We start from the raw sequence: 16,215 nt of genomic DNA, 5'->3' as shown, positions 1-16,215 counted from the left end.
GTCACTCTGTCTCAGCCCAATCCTCCTCACAGGATTGCTGCTGTGAGGGAAAAAGAGGATGAGCAAGGAGCATTAGGTCTGTTCGCCACCTTGAGTTATTTATAAAATAATAAAGGAGGGATACAAATCTAATAAATAAAGGCATGCTCTTTTTATAAAACGAAAGCTAGGATTCTAAGAATTATGGTTCATTAAAGGTAGCAAGAGATTGAAAGTTATATTATCTGCTTCCCCTCTGTGGGCATCCTTATATACCCTCCAAATAATAAATCTCAATAACACTGAGATATTCCTGCGAAACAGCATCTTGAATCAATATAATAATTGCAAAAACATCACCAGGAGAAATGCATAAGGGACTTCAAAAACATAAGAATAATATATGTTCTTGTAAAGGAGAAGATGTTATGCAATGACAGTAGAGAAATGGCAAAATGCCAACCCAACTGAACTGGGTCATCATGCAGTAATAAAAAAGTTGGCTGTCTCAAAAAAATATGTGAGACAAAAAAGAATGAGTGAAATATTATGATTATCCTTAACACAGACTAAAGAAAAATGTGGAGATTCTATTATTAAAGAGGAAAAAAGGACAACTGACAAGAGTCTAAAGGAATTACAGTAATGGAAATAAGACTAAGCAGTACTAATGTTAAAATGGTGAGAAAAATGCCATAAAGTGTACATTAGCAACAAAATATAGTTGGGAAAGCAGATTATAGAGACAAAAATGAAGAAACTTATTGAACATGTATGTGTTGATGGGATAAGAGAGGCTAATGGGGAAAACTACATAATGACAGAACTGGAAACTAAATGGAGCATTACCTTAAACTTCAATCTAGTTTGTTGAAACATTAACATGGCCTGAAATAACAAACAAAATGGAAAAGTGTTATGAGATTTAGGATTTGGATTATTGTATGCTTTATGAGGAGACCAGTTGAATAATGACAACAAAATTGTTTTTGAAAACAAAAATATTAGGGTTAATATAAGTTCAGAAGAAAGTTTTCAAATATTCAAAGAAAGACATACTTAGTTGGGGGGGAAAAAGATAAAACTGGAAAAAATAAAAAGAGACAAATAAAAATGCAAAAACTAAGAGGCTGTCAGTCTTTAAATGTCCTATTCTTGTTTATATAGCGTGGCTATCCTCAAGACAAGAAAGAATCTAGAAAACCAGAAGGGAAAAACTTGCATTAAAAGAACTATAAATAGAACGGGAAAGTATGTACAGTACTTTCTGCTCCATAAATCCCAGTACAAACATTGACAAAAGTTTCTTTGCTCTCCAATAGCACAATAAATTAAGGCTTACACTATGAGAAGAATAGCAATGAAGGATGGAAAAACTACCCCAAACATTTACAGAGCCAAATGAAAGAAGAACTCCAAATATTTCTGATGTAATGTTCTTCCATTAAACTGGAAAAACTGCAGAGTGGTGTTTTTCCTAGCAGGACAAAGTTTTTGACAAAAGTCACAATAGATTCAACCACAATTTTGCCTTTAAAAAAAAAAAAAGAACTTTCACTTGTGCAAGATGACAATATTGTGATGGTTACCAGGCCTTCTACCTGCTGAGTCTTGAAAAATGTACTTTTTTTTTTTATTCTGCACAAACCTGGCAGCAGCTGAGAAGCTTAAGAAGGTGACATGGATTAGAGTCTCAATCTTTGTCACAGGTCTTATTATATATACTCCCTGAAGTGTTTCTATTCTCAGGTAAGTCTCATGTGATCAATGGTACATACTTCCAGGAAACCAAGATTAGGATTTTTATTGGAAAGTTTTCTATCAAGTATAATATCATTTAATTCTTTTTTTTCCCCTCCAGTGATATTAATGCAAACAGGGAATGTGACCTAAAAAAGAAAAGCGCTAAATTGTATATGTTGAGGCGTATCACTGAAAGCAATTTCAAGGCTGAAGAACCTGAAAATAAGCATTCTGCTGCCATTGTCAGATATGTAATTTCAGCCCCAGAAAAACATATTAGTCCTAAAAGAAGTATATCTGGAAAAGACAATATAAACACAACCTTTGAAGGAATTGGAAGAAACGAGCAATTCTAAGATGAAATATCAAATTTGCTTGAACATCAAACTTCAGACAATATGTCACAGTTAAAATGTTGTTTTTCTGTGCTGTGTTAAAGTTCAACTGAAAGGTATTCTATGAATTTGTTAATCACCACAATTTTAAAAAAGTCATTATAGGACTAAATGCTAGTCTTTCCACCGGTTTAAAGAGCTTTCTAATGTTTGAAAAATTGAAATTACTTACCGGTATTTCTCAAAATGAATATCCTGAAAAGATCAATTCTGTTTTGAACATCCATTTGATTACATGCCATCAAATCAGTTATGACTATTATTGACCACATAGACAGATTTTCTCTGTGATTAGCTATTCTAACTTGATCTTGCAGGTCTTTGGAAAGTAAACTCATTGCTGCTATAAGTGTTCATCCTCCTCGATGATGGTCACCTCCTTCTTCTCTTTCCTTCTAACTTTCCCATAAGTTAGTGATGTAGTGGTTAGAGTGCAGGCTACTTCTGTTGCCTGCCGGCTGCCTGAAATTTGGCAGTTCAAATCTCAACAGGCTCCAGGTTGACTCAGCCTTTCATCCTTCCAAGGTGGGTAAAATGAGGACCCAAATTGTTGGGGGCAATATGCCTACTGTGTAAACTGCTTAGAGAGGGCTGTAAAGCACTGTAAAGTGGTATATAAGTCTAAGTACTATTGCTATTACTAATTAGAACCTTCTCCAGAAACCTACTGGAAGTCTTTCTATAATGTGTCTGAAGAAGGATCTCTTATGCCTCTAGTGATAACTCTGGGTTGATTTGTTTGATGACCTATTTGCTTGATTTTCTTGGTTCTTCATAGAATTCTCAGGAGTCTGCTCCAACATCAAAGTTCAAAAGTGTCAATGCTCTTCATATCCTGCTTCTTCAGTGTCTACTTTCGCTTTCATAAAGTGTCATAGGGAATCACATGGCTTGCATGATTCTGATATTTGTGAATGGGTATAACACTACAGCATTTGAATGTCTCTTCCAAAGCCTTCATGACTGTTTTATGAATGCCTAATCTATGGTGTATTTCTATATTGTATTCTTTACTGTTTGTGGTTGATTGTAAAAAGCAGAAGCTATCAATTTAGCATCTTCATTTGTGAATTCTAAGGCTGGATGTTGTACTTGATGTTATTGGTTTGGTCCTATTTACATTTAATTTTACACTTTTTTCTATACTACACCTTGACTTTTATTGCTACAGCTTGCAGATCCATTGCATTGTGACTATCAGAGTAGCGTAACCATCACAGGACATGTTACTGATGTTTCTTCCTTCACTTTTAAAGTCATTCTCATCTTCTTCCAATCCAGCTTCCCATCATATAAATTCAGCATATAGGTTAAATAACAAGGAGGGAACTTGCAGCTTTATCTCACTCCTTTGCAGCCAATCTGTTTTGTCATATTCAGTTCAGTTCCTGACCTGTATATATTGTGGGTTTCATATGAGGGCACTGAGCAGGGGTGGGATTCTACTGGTTCAGACTGGTTCGGGTGAACCAGATGTTAAAGTTACATCTGGTTTGCCGAACTGGTATTTCAAATGACTGGCTGGCTCCACCCCTCCCTCCCCTCCTCTCCTAGGAGTCTCCACGCAGCCCATTTTTGATGGAGGTAAGTGCAGGGTCCACGCGGAGGCTCTCGGAGGGGGGAAAAATGAGCCTTCCGGAAGTCCAGAAACGGCCCTGTTTCTGGCTTCCCGAGGATCTCCAGAGCCCGGGGAGGCTGTTTTCGCCCTCCCAGAGGCCCAAGGGAGGCCTCTGGGCCCTTGCGAGGGTGAAAAACAGCCTTCCCAGAAAAAACGGAAGTGGCAAAATGGGCCCATTTCTGGCTTCTGGAGGGCCTCCAGAGGCCAGGGGGAGGCTGTTTTCGCCCTCCCAGAGGCACGGAGGAGGCCTCTGGATCCTTGGGAGGGTGAAAATGGCCTCCCCTAGCCTCTGGGGGCCCACCGGAAACTGGAAACAGGAAGTTCTGGTAGGCCCCACCCACCATGGCCCCGCCCACCCAGCAACCAGGCAGTGAACTGGTTGCTGGGATTTTTGAATCGCACCCCTGGCACTGAGATGTTTGGGGCATTTTTCTAACTACATTTCACTATTTGATGTTTTACATTATGAAAAGTCTTTGTATAAACAATGAAACACATATTGACTTCTTTTTGATGGTCTTTATCTTTTTTAATTATTCAGTATTCACCATCTATAATGTCTCTTGTTCCTCAACTTTTTCTAAGGCCAGTTTAAACTTCTGGCATCTCATTTCCATGTAGGCTCTAATCTGCCTTAGACGATCCTAAACATTTTTTTTTGCTAGCATGTAAAATTAAGGATAGAATAATATACAGTAGTACTTTCTAATATGGTATTCTTATAGTTTTTGTTAAAAAAATCTATCTATCTATCTATCTATCTATCTATCTATCTATCTATCTATCTATCTATCTATCTATCTATCTCTATATCTATATCTATATCTATATCTATATCTATATCTATATCTATCTATCCATCCATCCATCTATATCTATATCTATATCTATCTCTATATCTATATCTATATCTATATCTATATCTATATCTATCTATCCATCCATCCATCCATCTATATCTATATCTATATCTATATCTATATCTATATCTATATCTATATCTATATCTATATCTATATCTATATCTATATCTATATCTATATCTATATCTATATCTATATCTATATCTATCTATCCATCCATCCATCCATCTATATCTATATCTATATCTATATCTATATCTATATCTATATCTATATCTATATCTATATCTATATCTATATCTATATCTATATCTATATCTATATCTATCTATCTATCCATCCATCCCATCTATATCTATATCTATATCTATATCTATATCTATATCTATATCTATATCTATATCTATATCTATATCTATATCTATATCTATATCTATCCATCCATCCATCCATCCATCCATCTATATCTATATCTATATCTATATCTATATCTATATCTATATCTATATCTATATCTATATCTATATCTATATCTATATCTATATCTATATCTATATCTATATCTATATCTATATCCATCCATCCATCCATCCATCTATCTATCTATCTATCTATCTATCTATCTATCTATCTATCTATCTATCTATCTATCTATAAAATAAATATTTAAAGTGCGTTTAAAGCTGAAAATGGACAGGTGTTCAATTCTCAAAATAGAACTTTAACTGCACTAATTAAATGTTTTCATCTATTTCTACTGTTGATTTCATGTGTTTGTTGTGATGGTATTCATATTTTGTGAATTGCTTTGCTATTGTTAACATGAAAAAGTCAAAATGCAAATTAGATTAATTTGCATATTGGTTTAAGCATGTGGAATATGTAAGTTAAGGTGCCCAGCTTTGAGGTTTGGAATATGACAATCCTATATATGGGGAGGGGGTAGTGATGGTTATTTCCACATCAAAACAAAAAAGTACTAGGGGTTTGCTTTATAGCGTGGTTTTTCATTGTGTGTGTGTGTTGTGTGTGTGTGTGTGTGTGTGTGTGTGTGAGAGAGAGAGAGAGAGAATCACAGATGAATCTAATGAAAAATTCCCTGAAAAAAACATCCCCTACTGAGATGAGATGGACCAATTGCTTTCGTAGTGTGGAGACAACAATTTGGTCCTCAACACCGATAAGACCAAGGAGCTTATAGTGGACTATAGAAGGAACAGATCAGGCATCCAGCCAGAGGTGGTATTCAGCAGGTTCTGACCAATTCTGGAGAACCGGTAGCGGAAATTTTGAGTAGTTTGGAAAACTGGCAAATACCACCTCTGACTGGAGATCTTACAGTACCCTTCCCCTGCCATGCCTGCCAAGCTACGCCCACAGAACCGGTAGTAAAAAAAATTTGAATCCCACCACTGCATCCAGCCCTTGCTTATCAATGGAGAATGAATGGAGCAAGTGGCCAGTTTTAAGGTTCTGGGTGTTACCATAAAAGAGGACCTGTCCTGGGTGCTCACATTGCAGCACTGGTCAAAAGAGGCCAGCAGAGATCATACTATCTGAGACTTCTCAGAAAATAACAGCTGAATGAAAAACTGCTGGTGACCTTCTATTGCTGCACCATAGAGAGTATCTTAACTTATTGCACCTGTGTATGGTTTGCCAATTGCACAGTGGCAGATAGGACAGCACTCCGGAGAGTTAACATTGTTGCCCAGAAGATCATTGGTTGCCCTCTCCCCTCTTTGGAAGAGCTTTATAGCTCCTGCTACCTTATAGGCCCCATATCTTTCTTAAGTTCAAAACATTCTCAAAGATCCATCTCATCCTGGGCACCCTTTTTTTGAACTATTGCCATCTGGCAGATAATACAGGATAATAAAAACAAAGACAAATAGACTGAAAAACAGCTTTTATCCTAGGGCAGTAGCTCTTTTGAATTCTACTGTATAGTGCAATATTAATGCAATATCACGGGTTTTCAATTCAATGTATAGAATGTGAAGGATGTGTATTTGTGTTTATTTTCATAGTCATAATGTACACTGAATATGGTATTTAATTTTGTTGTACAAGGTGCACTGACAATAAACTAAACTAAAAATGAATATAAATATACAGAAGACCAACTTTTGCAAACAATTTATTTTACGATATTACATAACAAATATCCTTTGTATAGTCAAAGCATCAAAGCAATCTTTACACAAAATTGTTTTTTTTCTTGTTCTTTTCATGAAAAATTAATAGCCATTTCCTGAAAAAATATGGGGAAAAGGGTGTGCAAATATTTTTGTCAAATAAGGTTTACTTTTGCTCAACAATAATTTCAATTGAAATTGTGGATGGTCTTTGACCAGGCAATTCACACGTCATCTTTGACATCAGGTAATAATAACAGGTGGATTCAGAGCTCCTACAGCTTTCTCTGCCAGGCAAGGACCACCAGGAGGTAGTACACATTGGTTTAATCCTTGTTAGGCATGTACCTCATATAGGAAAGCCTGGCTGGTGTAGAAGTTAAGCATCAGTCTTGAAACCAGGAGTCTGTGAGTTCTAATCCTACTTTAGGCATGAAACCAGCTAGATGACTGGAGCCAGGTCTGTCTCAACCCTAGGAAAAAGGCAATGGACACTGTTTCTGAAATCTTGCCAAGAAAACTGCAGGAACCTGTCCAGCCAATCATCAGGAGTCAATACTGACTCAAAGATATGAAAAAAAAAAACCATACATGATAGCATGACATAATGTACTTTCTATACTTCTCTGTCTTTGGGAACTTAGGAGAAGGTGGAGTGTATATAGCATTCAGAAGGATTTGATAGCTTGCCAGCCAAGGCCTACTAGTCTTTTGCCAAGGAGCATTGGAATTGTCCATGATTCCTTAGTTGAATCTGTTTCATGATTTATTTTTTCAAAATAAGTCACTGAGGACATTTTTGACAAGGTCTGCATTATTAATGCTGTCCATATACACAAGGGAAACCCATGCTTCCATTTTAAGGTCACGGATAACCTTGAAAAGAGTTATGCAATGTTTCCATCTGTCTGCAGATATCTGCCTGGAGAGAAATGCTTTGTCACTCTCACTGCAGTTTGCAGAAGTCTAGCATTGGAAAGTTCACATAGTTGTGCCCCTTCGGTCTGTACTTCTAGAGTTGCTAGGCCAAAAAGATCCAGCCATTTTTCCGCAATATCCATAAAGGTAGCGGGCAAGATCCTGAAAGATTTACCTCATTCATTGGCCAAAATAACCTCTGAATAAATCCAGCTATTAGTGGACTTTCTCTTCCAAATTATTCCAAGGATTTCTTTTTGTCCCTCTCTCTCAAAAAAGTAAAAGTTTTTCCTGAAGTTCAGTGAAGCACTTCAAGATTTGTCTTTTGGAAAGCCAGTGAGATAGAGAAGGACTAAACATTGAACACCCCTGCCTTAACAGACACTCCTTGCCAAAGCAGAAGTTGAAGGCCCCATATTTGATGGAACTGATTTTCATGGCAACAGATTAGACTTATTTCAGGATGGTTGACACCAATACATGCCACTAGAGAGTGCAGTGAATCACCATGATATAGGGAGCTTCTTTTTCACCGAAGCAGTAAAATCAGATGTATTGCTAAGCATCACAAGGGTGTCTTCTGTGCACAGAATAGTGAATTTTCTTTCTCGTGATTAAAATTTGGTTTGCCATTACACCTTTCACCCTTTCAAAGGGACTGATGGTCTTGATCATGTCCAAAAATTGCTCAGAAGATAGGAGTTATTTAATAGGATCGGCAAGCATGGAATGAATGAAATTCAGAAGTTTGCTGCACTGAGAAACATCAATAGTTTCATCTAATTTCATGCTGAAGGGAAATAATACAAGTGTCAATTCATCCATAAATATTTGCAAAATTTTAGAAGAAATGCCAGTGAGCCCGGAGTGCACAATATCATTTGACAAAGGCACGTCTTTGATTTTTTTTTTTAATTGTTCCAAGCCTCAGACCTGTTTAAGGTGGTAAATCAACACTCTGCATGATTTTTGTTTTTTTAAATGGCAATGATAAGCAACAAGATAAAAACTTTTGGTTGGTGCACAAAATGTTTAGCCTTTTCAAATCTTATCATGAAACAGAGCCACACTGTATTTTCAGGATAAAAGATGGGTGTCCATCACCATACAATTTTAATTTTTATCAAAAGGAACCTATTCCAGCCACCCTAGCATAGTGACAATAATTCTATATTATCTGACCATGGATAGTATTGGATCATAGGTCCAGTATTTGATCTCAAGTTTTCTTTCAGTTTCTGTGTTTTATTTTCTTTCTCTGTGACAAATTTACACTGTTTTAAGAAACGGAAAAGGACCTTGTGATTGGGATAATGTTCTGATTGTTAGATGAAATGAAGTCATTAATGCAATTAAAGTGTATGTAATTTTTTTCATTGACTCCTTCCTAAAAGTAATAGTGTCATCTGATGGAATAAATTGTATAATTGCAGCTCTTCTGATATCCCTTTTATAGAAGCCACATTCTCTTTCTTTTCCCTTCATGTTAAGAAAATTGACAGCAGTCCTTCAAACATAGTTTAAAATAATTCGTTAAATGGGGTCTCCTCTTTTGTGATTATTTAAAGCTGAATATGATTTTATCCTTAGCTGAAAAAGGTCACAAATTCAATATGTAACTTATTACTAAAATATAAATTAAATACTGCAGTCGATGCATGAAGAACTTTGTACTTCTTTTCTCATTTAGCCATTTAAGAATCTATAGGAAGAAAGGAAGTATAATTTCAGTACAATTTCATTCCCAAAAGAAGAGCTGAAAGTGTATGACTTTCTAAATGACTGAATATTATTTTCTCCTTTAAAGGTTAAGGCAGATGTAAGTACCTTTCAGAATGTGCCTTGATGGAGAAAGGCTGTTCTTACTTGATTAGGAACTATGTGGAATGTCCATGTCTATCTCTTCCAGTTTTTAACCCATACTATAAGAGCTGGTTCATCCTCACCCAGTCTGTGTCCAAACTAGGTGAGGACAGTCGATAATGGGTGGCAATGGCAGATGATGTAGTCTAATCATATGCATTCATGTTTTGGCACTAAGAAGTAGAGTGGTATCTTGCTTCCGGAGACAACTAAGAATGGGTTCAAGTCTGTCATCTACTGGTAGTCAACATGGTTGTACAGACTATTTTTAAAGTCCTAGTCAATTGGCTAATACTGAAGTATATTATATGTGTGAGTGTAATAGAGCACAACTTTCCCTATCTTCTTCCATTGGCCACACTGGCTGTAGTCCCAAACATAGAAGATAAATCTTTGGGGAAAGACTGTAGTAGCAGACAATATAAAGAAACCGTGAAAGAGCCATTAGCAATATCAATGAATCTAACACAAGTTGTAAATAAGTTATCATGCTTTGAAAGTAATAACATAAATTGAGATGAAGAGTTTTAGTGATGTGGCATATTAGCCCTGTAAAAATAAACACACACACACACACTCTCACATATACACACTCATGCATGGAATACTAATCAATTACTGAGTTGCCAAATAAATACAGTTCTCTGAAGTGAAGGCTGGCATATAACACATTGAAGATGATTAACCTGAATAGATTTGATTTATAAACCAACCACTTTCAAGCTTTGATAGCATTCATAGTCTTTATCATTTGGATATTTTCAATATTAATTGTATTAATATTGAATTGTAGTAATGCAAAATAGTAACACAAAATAACTTGTATTATTGATACAGGCACACAAAGAGAAGCAGCTGGAAGATGGACAAAGATGTTTTTGTAATAGCCTGAGAAATGTATCTTGGAAGGACTTCTCAACTGCTCATGCTTCTCAGATTCAGACATCAGAATATTCACATAGTTCAAAGCATGAGCATCTTTGGCTGTTTTCGGACAACTGCACAGATGAGTTTGGTTACTGCCTGGTCAAAGATTTCCAAAACATGCACAAAAGTATAACCCTAATTTGCATTGTTATTCTGACTGCAAATAATAAAAGAGCCATCACATAGAATGAGCTGGATTTGTGGCACTCATATCTGACAGCTTAGAACAATTGATAAGTAAATGAAGCATTTTGCAGGCCAATCTATCGCAGCTGGAATCGTCAAAACAAACAAACATGGACACTCTGACTCGGTAAACAACAATAAAAAGCTTTTGTCATTTGATGGCTCATTGAGGACCAACTAAATATTTCATAGAGGGACTGAAGAGGATCTGGCAGCTCAGTCGTTTTATGCCTTGCTCTTGAAAGGAAGGCAGCAATTATGCACACAGTTGGCATGCTGAAATCCGACTGATTTCTCTCATTCCATTCCATGATGGAATTTACATATGATTTACATACATTATAGAATTAATCTTATTTTCATGCCATATGGTTGCTAATAGAACCTGACTCCTTTTAAGGGAAGAAAGTTGTAGCCCAAGAACAATACAAAGAGAGAAGCAAAATCTCACTCTAAGTTAAGTTGCACTTAAACTTGTCTACTGCAAATGTAATGGTCATCAGTGATGCCCGATGATCAATCTCTAATGCAGATAATGCATCAAGGGATGATATTTCAGGAGGATGTTCTGGAATCAGGAGCAAAGTTCTAAAAAGAAAAATCGAAGTAGACTCCATCAATGTTTACATTGAGCAGGAAACACCACGTGGTATTATTTCTTGTGGGAATTGTTAGAGCAAAAAAGTTGAGCATTGTTACCCATACCTGGGATGTTTAAGCCCTATAGACCCAATCATAAATATATAGTACACTTGCACAGTATCATACATGGTATAAAATTATACATGCCTTTGGATATTGTATTTAGCACTCAGGAACCTGGTGGCGCAGTGGTTAAGAATGCAGCATTGCAGGCTAACTTTGCCCATAACCGGGAGTTCAACCCTGATAAGGCTCAAGGATCATTCATCCTTCCATCCTTCTGAGGTTTGTAAAATGAGGACCCAGATTGTTGGGCGCAATATGCTGATTCTGTAAATTGCTTAGAGAGGGCTGTAAAGTACTATGGAGTGGTATACAAGTTTAAATGTTATTGTTATATATTGAGAAATTAATCCATCCCTCACTCAGGTTGGTATATTTAAATTATCAATCAGATCTTTCCTTCTAAATGAACAAGCTCACCATAGGAAAAAAAACTTGAAAATATTTAAATAAATGTCTGATTATGGTGCGTGTGTGTGTGTGTGCGTGTGTGCTCGTGTACGCAGTACACACACACACACACACATCAGTAGTGGGATTAATTTTTTTTTACTACCGGTTCTGTGGGCGTGGCTTGGTGGACGTGCTAGGGGAAGGACACTGTAAAATCTCCAGTCAGAGGTGGGATTTGCTGGTTCTCTGAACTACACAAAATTTCCGCTAGTGGTTCTCCAGAACTGGTCAGAACCTGCTGAAGACCACCTCTGACACACACGTATAGTGAGGCACACACTTGAATGTTTTCAGGTTTTCTTCACACTAGGCCTAAAGCTGAAAGAGAGCCTCACTGATCGATTGATTTAGGTGAGAGTTCATTTCAATTAATTTGAGTTTTGCCTAATTTTACTGCTATTTTGTACATTTATGGGGAGACATTGCAGTATGTAGACCTGAATTCAGTATACTGTAAGATAGTAGTGTGGATGATGAGGCAAGACGCAGCTAGACTTTTCTCCTTAAAGCTCCAGCAGTTTTGGCTTCAACTTAAGCAATTAAGGTATCAAAGGGCATCAGTGGCGCCTCTTTGTAATTGAGATCCTGATAAAGGGTTTTTTTTTTCCTAGCTCGCTCTCAGAATCAAAGGGAAAGAGTAAATGTCTGTAGTGCTATTGCTCATAAAAGTAATTAACTCCATCTCCTCCCTTTACCGATCTCTTATTTTTAGATGATAATGAAAATTGCTGTAGTTTGCCACCAAAATGGAAGAAATGATTCCACCCCCCCAACTATTCTCCAGTAAGATTGAGGGTAGGCAATATTGCTGTGTTGATGACACAATTTGTCCTTGCCGACTCCTTGGAAGTGTCTCTTTTCAGAGCACGGATTGTTTGAGGAAGAGGGAAAGCCTCTCAAAAGCCATTTTGCTTTATTATCTAATCCATTTAAGAATCCAGAAGGTTTCCAGGGAAGATTAAAGAATGTACAAAGAAATGGTTTGGAGGGGAAGAAGGAAACCCTTCAAAAAAACCCATCACTTTTTTTTAAACCTTTATTGAAAATTTAAAATATTAAAATACAAAATACAATACAAATATTTAAAACGAAAGTGTTATGTATATTACAATCCATTTTGACAGTGCTTACATTTCAATTGTTATTCCAGTGCATATTTTATACTCCTATTTGTTCTTATGTATATACATCTATCTTTCTAAATTATACATTCCTTACTTATTTAATTGCTTATTTCTATTGTTTATCCAATGGTACCAATTTTCCCATACTGTATAATAAACTGAGCCTTCCTTCTCTTTTAATTCTAATGAAAGTTTGTCCATTTCCACGCAGTCGAAAATCTTTTTGACAATTAAACTATCTGTCGGCATAGAATCCGCACAATGTTGGGAAGGAAAAAAAATCCATCACTTAAAGGAGCTTTAAACTGAAATTTTCCTACTAATAACCAGCTATGTCATGAGCCATCCATATCAGAGACAAAGAGAGAGTCAGGATGTTTTTTAGTCATAGCCATCAGATTAGCTCCAGGGATCTTATGGGATACTTTTTAAAGAGCACGTCAAGTAAAAAGAAGAGAAAAGAAAGAATCATAAGCACAAGTCCGAAAGTGATTGGTGATAAAATCATGTGACTTAAAAGCTATCTCCTTCTCCTTCTTCTCGCTGAATGCTACCTAGATAAAAATATAATTGGGACAGATTGCCACTAAAGAGGATGTTGCTTCCAGCTGGAGGGAGCTAATGAATATTTAAAAAAAAAAAGTGTCGAATCCTCTCAAATTTTATCTGCAGGGCCTTTTTTTTCTTCTTTTTTAACAACTGAGCAGATCAGAAATCACAGAGCTGTCAGGAAACATTGAGAAGTATTGAGCACAATCAGTGTCAAAGATAAGCAAGAAGAGAGAAAATAACGGGAAACTATCTATTAAACATAACAGTCAGAGTATCCAATTTCCTTCAGTAGAATAGATTTCTCTCACAGATTTCTCTCACAGATTTGCCCTTTAGCTATTTATAATGGATAATTTTCCACTTTCTTGTTATAACTGTATGCATTCATTTCTACAACTATATGTATGCTTCTGTACACGGTGACGCCTTTCTTTGGTTTAGAGATTTAATTAATTGGCATATTCTGAATCAGAGTAAGTACATTGACAAGTATGACAAGTAGCAGAAGTATCCTGTCATTTCAGCTCTGTAGAAAACAAAACAAGCCAATGTTTATGTGACGGATGTGAAGTTGGGTTATTAAAATATCTATTAGCTGATTGAAATACTCTCCTAGGCAAAGGCAGACAAAGGCCTGGCCCAATTTCCCTTCAGAGTTCCTTTCTACCTTAAATTCCCCTCCAAATGCAGGATTGAGTAAATGTCTATGGAGATTCTCAGTCATGCAGGTCATGGTTCTCCCAAAGGTGCTTTTTCAAGAGGCAACTGGACTTTCTGGTCTTTGAAGATGTTTTGTTTCTCCTCCAAGGAGCTTCTTCATCTCTGACTTCCCCACTATCCAGTCAGAGCTGAAGATGCTTCTTGGATGAGAAGCGAAACATCTTCAAATAAAAAACAGAAAGTCCAGTTGCCTCTTGAAAAAGCACCTTAGGAGCAGGATTGAGTAGTAAAAAGAGTAGGAGAAACTTCACATTAAGAAGGCTAGAAGTCTCCCAACCTGCTACTCTAAAGGAAGAATGACAAGCTGTTCTTCCTCTTGCTACTAAAATGTATCTGGATTTGATTTACTGGAGGAACCAGTATTGAACATGTAATTAATTCATCAATTAGTTCATGAACTGTGGTGGCACAGAGATTAGAATGTAGTATTGCAGGCTGACTCTGTCCACTGCCAGGAGTTCAATTCTCACCAGCTCAAGGTTGACTCAGCCTTCCGTCCTTCCCAGGTTGGTAAAATGAGATTCTGTAAACTGCTTAGAGAGGACTGTAAAGCCCAGTGGTATATAATTTAATGCTATTCATTCATTCATTCATTCATTCATTCATTCATTCATTCATTCATTCATTCATTCATTGGAACCTGTAGTTTAATCCCACTTTCAGCCAAGTCTTTTCCTGTTCAGTTATAACTTGCCAAGGTTGCTGTGAGTTAAGAAGATGCAAGGTGGTACTTAGTGTATAGTGTGAACCACAAAGCAGCTAATGGATATCTCGTCTCTATCTTACAGGAGGTTTTTGCAGCTCAGGCAATTTTACAGAGGATGTTTCCCTTTGTTTTGGGCTTTTGTGCATTTGGGCTTATTTTCTATAAATGTTATGAGACTTCAGGCTGCATGTTAAGGACAAGATTGTGATAAGACTGCTAGCCAACAAATGGAGCAATGGTCATCATTTATACTAAAGAAACATCTTCTTGTCTCTTGACACAATGAGAAACACCACCTAAGGCGAGCAATTACATTTTTCAGTTGTATTATTAGATAGTTTTCCTGGAATCAAAAATTGTTACAAAGTTTCTGGTACTCTATAGATAATTGGTATTATTGAGGGAAGAAAAGGAAAAATACAATATAAATTCCAGATGCGTCATAGGAGAAATAAAGAACTTTAATCAAGTGGTATTTTTTTTAAAAAAAAAATCTGCAAGAAGATTCTATAGTAGACAAACTTATTTATGTAAGCTACATCTTTTATTATTGTAAATGTGAACTGCCCAGAGTCCAACTGATTATCGTGGATGCAAATTGGATTGATGGATAGCTAGATGGATAGTTAGAAAGATGAAGAGAGAGATAACTCAGAGCTGGCTTTCTGCTAAGCCTATTTTTCCTGGAACTTTGAATTTGCAGTCTGATTGGTTATGTGATAATAACCCATTATCCAAAATTACTTGTATCCTGTAGCCATCCCAGATCATGATCCCCGTATCTTCATTTTATAAACTTCTTTTTCATAGGAATAAAGCTTCTGAATGCCACATGTTTCCAAAGGCAATGAACTTTTTTTTCCTTTGACAAAGTTTCTCTTCTTATCCAAGAAGCTACTTTAGTTCTAACTAGCTGATAACCCAGCGTTGCCCCGGTATTTATTTATCCCAATCCTGTATTAGACAGGAAAATCCTGTAGTCGGGACTCACACTGTTGTACTGTCTGTTGCGCTATTCTTCTATTCCTCCACAAGAAGGAGCCCTGTGAAGCCATTACCATGGCAGAAGCCATTTTAAGGCACCTCCCCCCACAATATTTGTTTCCAGTGGGTAAGTCATCTGTGTATCAAGTTTGGCTGAAATTGCTCAAGGTGTTCCAGAGTTATGCTGGAACATAATAAAAAAATTAGAAAGAATAGATAGATAGATAGATAGATAGATAGATAGATAGATAGATAGATAGATAGATAGATAGATAGATAGATGAGGATAGATAAATAGAAGATAGAAGATAATAGAATAGATAGAATAGGAAGAAGAAGAA

This window comes from Notechis scutatus, chromosome 1, assembly GCF_049901735.1.
Source record: "Notechis scutatus isolate UNSWTSFEM ecotype Mainland chromosome 1, rNotScu1.2, whole genome shotgun sequence".
Classification (NCBI taxonomy): Eukaryota; Metazoa; Chordata; class Lepidosauria; order Squamata; family Elapidae; genus Notechis; species Notechis scutatus.
Note: the sequence above shows the minus strand (reverse complement) of the source record.